Source organism: Podarcis bocagei (assembly GCF_964188305.1).
Source record: "Podarcis bocagei genome assembly, chromosome: 5".
NCBI classification, from domain to species: Eukaryota; Metazoa; Chordata; class Lepidosauria; order Squamata; family Lacertidae; genus Podarcis; species Podarcis bocagei.
In genome coordinates this window covers 65,220,451-65,227,692 of record NC_138129.1, presented here as the reverse complement: position 1 = coordinate 65,227,692, position 7,242 = coordinate 65,220,451, and positions in this window count along the sequence as shown.

Below are 7,242 nucleotides of genomic sequence, written 5' to 3'. Positions count from 1 at the left end.
CCATTAAGTGTGTGTGAGTTTATATATGGGAATAAATTTGTTGGGAATCATTTAGAAATGCCACAGATGATTGCTTGGAAAGTCCTAGTCTTTACACACACTGCTAAAGTGAGATAATCAATTCTTGTTACCAATGTAGTATAGTAAAACAATGTGCTGAAGACTCTCCAGGAGGCAGAAGCTAAAGCTGCGTTATATGCACTGGCAAGAAAATGCTTTTGTAAATACTATAGACACCTACATAGCATTTCAGAAGTTACAGTGGTGCCTCGCAAGACGAAATTAATTCGTTCCGCGAGTTTTGTTGTCTTGCGATTTTTTTCGTCTTGCGAAGCACGGTGTCGGGAAAGCTTTGGAAAAGCTTCAAAAATCACCAAAGTCTTTAAAAACCTCAAAAAAGGCTACCACACCGCGTTCTATGAGTTGCTCCTCGAAGTCAAGTCGCAACTGTATTAACGGTGTTAAGAAAAAGGAAACAAACTTGCAAGGCGTTTCCGTCTTGCGAAGCAAGCCCATAGGGAAAATCGTCTTGCGAAGCAGCTCAAAAAACAAAAAACCCTTCCGTCTTGCGAGTTTTTTGTCTTGCAAGGCATTCATCTTGCGAGGTACCACTGTATTGAAAAAAACTGATTATTTGGGCAGGAGAAAAGGCCTCCAGATTATGTCCCAGCATCTAAACTTTGCAAATCCCGTTTCCTGACTCAAAAGTCTTGCATTTAAATACTATTGCTTCCTTTGCAAATACAGTGGAACCTTGGTTTTCGAGTGTTTTGGAAGCTGAATGTTTACCTGGAAGTAATTGCTTCCATTTTTGAATACACCTCAGAAGTCAAACAGCTTTCGTGGCACGTTTCTCAATTTTCTCCATTGAAATTGCCAACCGCCCATTGTGCCTCAGTTGTCAAACGTTTTGGAAGTTGAATGGTCTTCTGGAACGGATTACTTTCGACAACCGAGGTTCCACTGTACAGTCCAGGAGAGCTGCCACACATGGGCATTATATTTAACTACAGTAACATTAAACTGGATTCAACAGTTTGGAAAAAGCACTGAATGTTTAAACAGATAAAAAATATAGACGATTAAGAAGCACATTATAACCCATTTCCATGTGCATTTTGCACATTTTTATGAAGAGACTGTGACGACTCTATTTCCTCTGTTTCTAAATATACTATCTATTAGTGTTAACAGTGTGTTAATCATTATCCCAAAATGTGATAAGATGTTAGTTCCTCTCTTTTATTGAGTGGAAACAGTTGTTTACTTACTGGTTCTACTAAGGAACAGAATGATCTTTTCAATGCATTTGTAAGCATCAAGGTAAATATTAGTGAACAAACATTTAGTTTTTTAATGCTGGAGAACATGAGTGATAATAGGAGTCAATGGGGTCTTTCTGGCATATCTACTATATGCAAGGTGTTAATCAGTGAACTTCTAATCTCTACTGTTTAGTACAAGGATTATATTTTAGTCAAAAAGTATCAGACTAACCTACAATACCAGCATCACAGGAGACAAAAAAGTACCATTTAGCAAAGTCTAAAAATGAGTAAAACTGAAAAAAGTTTGGAGCGTGATGATTTTGCTAAGAAAAGAAATGGGCCACAAGGAAAGCGATAAGTACCTCTCCCCTGTCCATCTCTGAAATTCTGATCCAGATGGCAACTTCCTGCAATCTGCTTTGGATTTAAAAAACACAAAGCAAAAACCCTTCAATGAAATCATCCACTTGACTCAGTATCATCATGGTTCCATGATGCTCAACTCAACATGGTGATAATGGTAAAGGGTTCACTCTACCACAGTTACATAGGAAGTGGATCACATATAGCCATCCCAGGACATGCCCCAAAGGATGAAGAATCAAAGGAAATTAAGAGCAACCCAGTGTTAGTCTCCCTTGGTTGTAGGGACGAGAGGAACGGGATCCTTGGGAAAGACAAAAATTAAGCAAGATCTTTGCAGCTTGCAGAGATCAGGTGTTGTTTTAGTGAGCATAAGCAGTGAAAGCAATATATATAAGAAGGGAGAAGTGCTGACCTGAGGGTTTGCTTTCATCGTCAGAGATAACTTAAAACAGATCCAGAGATTGTGAATACATAAAATCAGACTTACTTTGGGCCTGCTTACAAATGGAGAGAATCTCAGAGCCACACACATTTTCCAGAAGTAAAACAGGACTGTAGCAAGATACCTCTGCTTCATCACCTTGAACTGTCTGCAACAGTGACTTTATCCATGATAATGAAAAATTCAGTGGTCTCAGAAACTGACATGGTTATCTCAAATTAGGTCACGGGTGTCAAACACAAGGCCCGCGGGCTGAATCCGGCCCGCCAGACCTCGTCATGTGGCCCGTGTAGCTGCCGCCGGCCGCCAGCCTTCACCTTTTATTCTCGCTTTTTTTTTTTGACACAAGAAAGCCGCCTCTTCAGCGCATGCGCGGCAGCCTACAAGCCAGAGAACGTCTGCCCTCTAGCGGCGCCAGCCGTTCTACACAGGAAACCTCCACTTGTTTTTATATTGAGCGCATGCCATCCTGTGATATGACAGATCCAACGGCTGCCTGAACCCTTCTCTCCTGTACTGTAAGTACATATGATGTATGTGGGGGGGGGTCCTGCTTATTAGGGGGGGGTCTGCTTATTATTCTGCTTAAAAGTCTGAGAGGTAAACTTTGGATATACTGACCACTTCCGTGTCACTTTACAGTGGTATAGGGACCATAAACTACAATCAAATGCAGTGACAATAATTTATGATAATAAAGAGTGGACACATAGTCCTACAGATACAACCGGCCCTTTGAGGGTGACCAAACTGTTGATGTGGCCCCCGATGAATTTGAGTTTGACACCCCTGAATTAGGTGGTATAACATACAACAGTCAAGCATATGGAAAAGACAATCAAGTGGAAATCTGTTATCAGGTATTCCAAGAATTAATCATAGACATTTTTCAAATTCTTTCCCAAATGTTAATAAGTACACTTGTAATATATATAAAAAATAGTGTTAGCTGAACAAAGACAGATATGATCATAGCAAGTTGTACTCTGGATCTAAATTCGGGATGAGGGTGGAAATGAAGCCAGGAGTTCCTTCAAAGCGTATTAAAATATGGCAAAGCAGCAAAAATATATCAAATGGCTAAGCTTACCCACTATTAAAAATGTTATAGTGAGCTAATGGCATTTATTATAAGTGAAGTGTACAATAAAACTGTTAGAAAGTGCATATTTGCAATGTTGATCTAAGGTGCGGGGGCCTCCATAAACACGCTGCCCTGCTGTGTGTGTTGCTATTCTTAGACAATATAGCAATATATTATAACCTGAATCACCATTTGACAGCAACCCAGGCGTGAATCCTAAAAGCACCTAAAACTGTTGCAAGAAATATTTGGCAAACACTGTAAACATCATCCACCCCATCATTTGGCAAACAAGAAAATAGGAGCAAGCTGTATAAATTGGCCTGTGGTTTTGGCTCCTGTCTTCAGAAGTCCCGTCCTTTTCTTTTCTTCCCTGCTCTGATTAGTCAGATACCGTTTCGACAAGATGAAGGCTGCGGTGCTAGGGATGCTTTTACTCTCTCTCTTTATGGCCATTTCTGAAGTAGCAGCTGAAAGAAAACTCTGCGGAAGGGAGCTTGTAAGAGCTGTCGTCTTTTCTTGTGGAGGGTCTCGCTGGAGGAGGCAGCTGACTCACTTTCCAAAAAGTCTCACAGGTAACAATTTGGCTTATACGTGGTCCAAATGCACACGGAATGTTTTTGCATGCAAAAGCCAGGGCTAGTGGATTTTCTTTGTTTATTTTTTAAAATGGTCTATGCTGTACTCCAACACAAATATTAGGGCAGCTTACATAATTTAAGAAACAAAACAAAAACCCTGATCTATAATGACAAAACAATTACCGTATTTTTCGCTCTATAAGACGCACCAGACCACAAGACGCACCTAGTTTTTGGAGGAGGAAAACAAGGGGGGGGAAATTCTGACTCTCAGAAGCCAGAACAGCAAGAGGGATCGCTGCACAGTGAAAGCAGCTGTTCTGGCTTCTGGGATAGCTGCGCAGCCTGCATTTGCCCCATAAGACGCACACGCATTTCCCGTTACTTTTTAGGAGGGAAAAAGTTAAGTTTACAACAGTAGGTAAAAACTGCCATGAACAGAATTACACTTTAATAATTAGGTGCTAAAAGTCATTGGTGCTGAAAATATAAAGTAAGGTGTCAGTCAATCCTCGTAGGGTGAGTGGTGGTGACTGGTGACAACAGAGAGAAGGCCTGTGCCCCACTTCAGATGGTGGGGGACACCTGGAAGATTATCTTAGTGAATAAGCAGGGGTGTTTGGAGGCAAAAATCCCCACAGGTGCCCATGTCCCAAGCCATACAGGGCTTTAAATAAAGATAAGCAACAGGATCCTGTATAGTGCTTAGAAACAGCACAAATATTTATAATATAGTAATAAGTAATCTCATTTGGGGTTTGTACACAAGTATTTCTTAATTCTGGAAAACTGAGGTTTATTCCTGTGTCTAAGATATATGTGAAGTAATAGCTTTGCTGTTATTTAGGTTCAAAAAATTTTTTAAACAGTTTTGAAACAGTTTTTTAACAAGTATATCCTGGTACTGAGATGGTAACTGTCGAATCCTACAGAAGTCAAGCTGATTGGTTTTTGTATCTGTGGCCTTGGAAATGAAAATGCTATCTGGATATAGGAAAATAAAGTTGAGGAGAAGCTGATCCCTCACTTCCTCTTTCTTCACATATCTTGTTTTTCAACAGAACTAGGACAATCCTAGTGATAGGCATCAATTGTGAAATTTAACTGTATGTCAAGTTTTCTTAGGATTGCATTTCCCAGTCTAGGCTGTAAATATTTCAGACCCAAATTAAAAGAAATAGATTGGGCAACATCAAAGTTGTCTTGATCGTTGGACTGTCTGAAGTTCAACATCCAAAGTTTATTTCAGTTTATCTCCAGATTTCTTATTTTTTATCATTTGCACACAACAGGTCAAGAAAGCCACCTGCATTCACCACTTGACACTAATGACTCAACAGGTGCCAATGAAAAGGTGATCCAAAAGCCAGAATATCTAAGCAAAGAATTCATCCAGTCCAGTTCTGAAGCTGAAGGAGATCTGTGGGGCATGGAACAAAAGTCTATACACAAAAGGAATGAAGATATTATGCGACTCATAGACCTTTGCTGTCAGGTCGGCTGCAGCGACAGCACTATAAGTTTACTATGCATATAAATTCTGCCGTCCAGTCAGCGCTTTATATGCATATTCACTGTTCTGAAAATGTATCAGACAGCGGCATGTATGCTATTTCATAGCTAACAATACATCAGAAACATCTAGAAATAGGTATTTTTGATATCCGACTTTGTAGTTCCGAGCTCTGAAGTACTTCCTAAGTGCCATTCCATTTGGGATGCTGTACAAATTGAGAAACGGTCTTTTAACATCTGTATTTCAAACAGCTCTCTTTTTTGTAGTTCCTGCTTTCACAATAAATTTGCAGTTCACAACATGGCTTCTGCTGTTTCTTCTTGCCAGTGCAGTGCTAGGCTTGGAATTAAAAAAAAAAAGACACCAAAAACCCTCTGACACTGAATACGTTCTGTTTATTCAGGGAGTCTTAAGAGCAAATACCAGTTTCTAGATAAGGGACCTGTACCTTAAGTGGCAGATCACATGCAAAGCATCCCAGGTTCAATTCCTCCCATCTCCAGGTAGAAATACTCCTACCTGAAATCCTGGAAGGCAGATGCCAATCAGAGTAGACAATATGGAGCTTGATGAACCAATGGTCTAACCATGTATGAGACAGATTCTAGGAACATGCAGTTCCTAGAAACATGCAACTTACTTCTGACCAAACCTGTCTAGATTAACTTCAGGATGAATGAATGCAGAAAAGCTTTTCCTGGGATTATGTCTACCATTTTAAAAGTCTTATTTTCATTGCTATAGTTTCATTGCAAAATATTTGATGAATTTTTAATACCTTTTGTGTAAACTGCTTAGAAGTTTTAGAAAAAAATTAAGCGCCATATAAATTTTGCTAAATAAAATGAGGGTGGGAAATTGGGATAGGGAAAACACTGGAGGAGATACCATATTTTTCGTTCCATAAGGCGCACCTACTTTTTTTTGGGGGGGGGGCAATTCAAGAAAAAAATATTATTTAAAGGGAGCGCTGAGCACAGCCTGAATGTATCTCAGCTTTGCTCAGCGCTCCCTTTCATGAGCCATGTGGAGCGTGTGTGCGGCGCTTGCAGGCTTTTCCCCGAGGAGGGAGAAGGGCAGCCTGTCACTTACGGGCTGCCCTTCTCCCTCCTCGGGGAAAAGCCCCCAGGAGCCACACACACACTCCGCGCAGCTCTTTAAAGGGAGTGTGTCTCTTGGGGGCTTTTGCGGGAGGTGGGGGAAGTGAGAGAGCCTCGCTCTGTCCCTTCCCCCACCTCCCGCAAAAGTCAGGGATAGTCGTGCAAAGCCTCCCCAGGGCAGCAGGATGAAGGCTCCCCGCTGCCCTGCGGAGGCTTCGCGGGCTACCCCAGAGCTGCTCAGGAGTTTGGCGGGGCTGGCGGGGGAAGCCCGGGTTCCCCCCCAACCCCAAAAAGCAAAAAGCAGGTCGGGGAGCTTGTGGGGCTGGCGGTGGGGGAAGCCCAGCTTTTCCCCACCCCCAGCCCCAAAAAGCAGATCGGGGAGCAGCGAGAAGGCTGCACACAGCCTTCCCGCTGCTCCCAGTGCTTGTCGGGGCTGGCGGGGGAAGCCCGGGTCCCCCCCCCAGCCCCAGGGACCACACATTTGCTCCATAAGACGCACAGACATTTCCCCTTAGATTTTAAGAGGGGGAAAGTGCGTCTTATGGGGCGAAAAATACGGCAATCCAATGGATTGGGGGGGAGCAGAAGGGCGCGAAGTTTTTGGAGGCAGGGCTTACCAGTAAAGGCAGGGACAGCAGTGTCTTAAAAAATAATATATCAACTACTTTTTGCTTCAACAAAACTTTTGAGCTGTTTCAAGCGGTACAACAGCTGCAATCAGTGGTCAACTGAGCTGTCATGTTCCCTCACAATGCCACAGTTGAAATAACAGCATGTCATGATGTAGCATTCATTTCACATGTGTTGTTTGGAAGACAGGATGGCAGACTCCATTGGTCCACTGTGATTTGAAGTAAATGTGCTAGAGTCAGCTTTACCGACAAC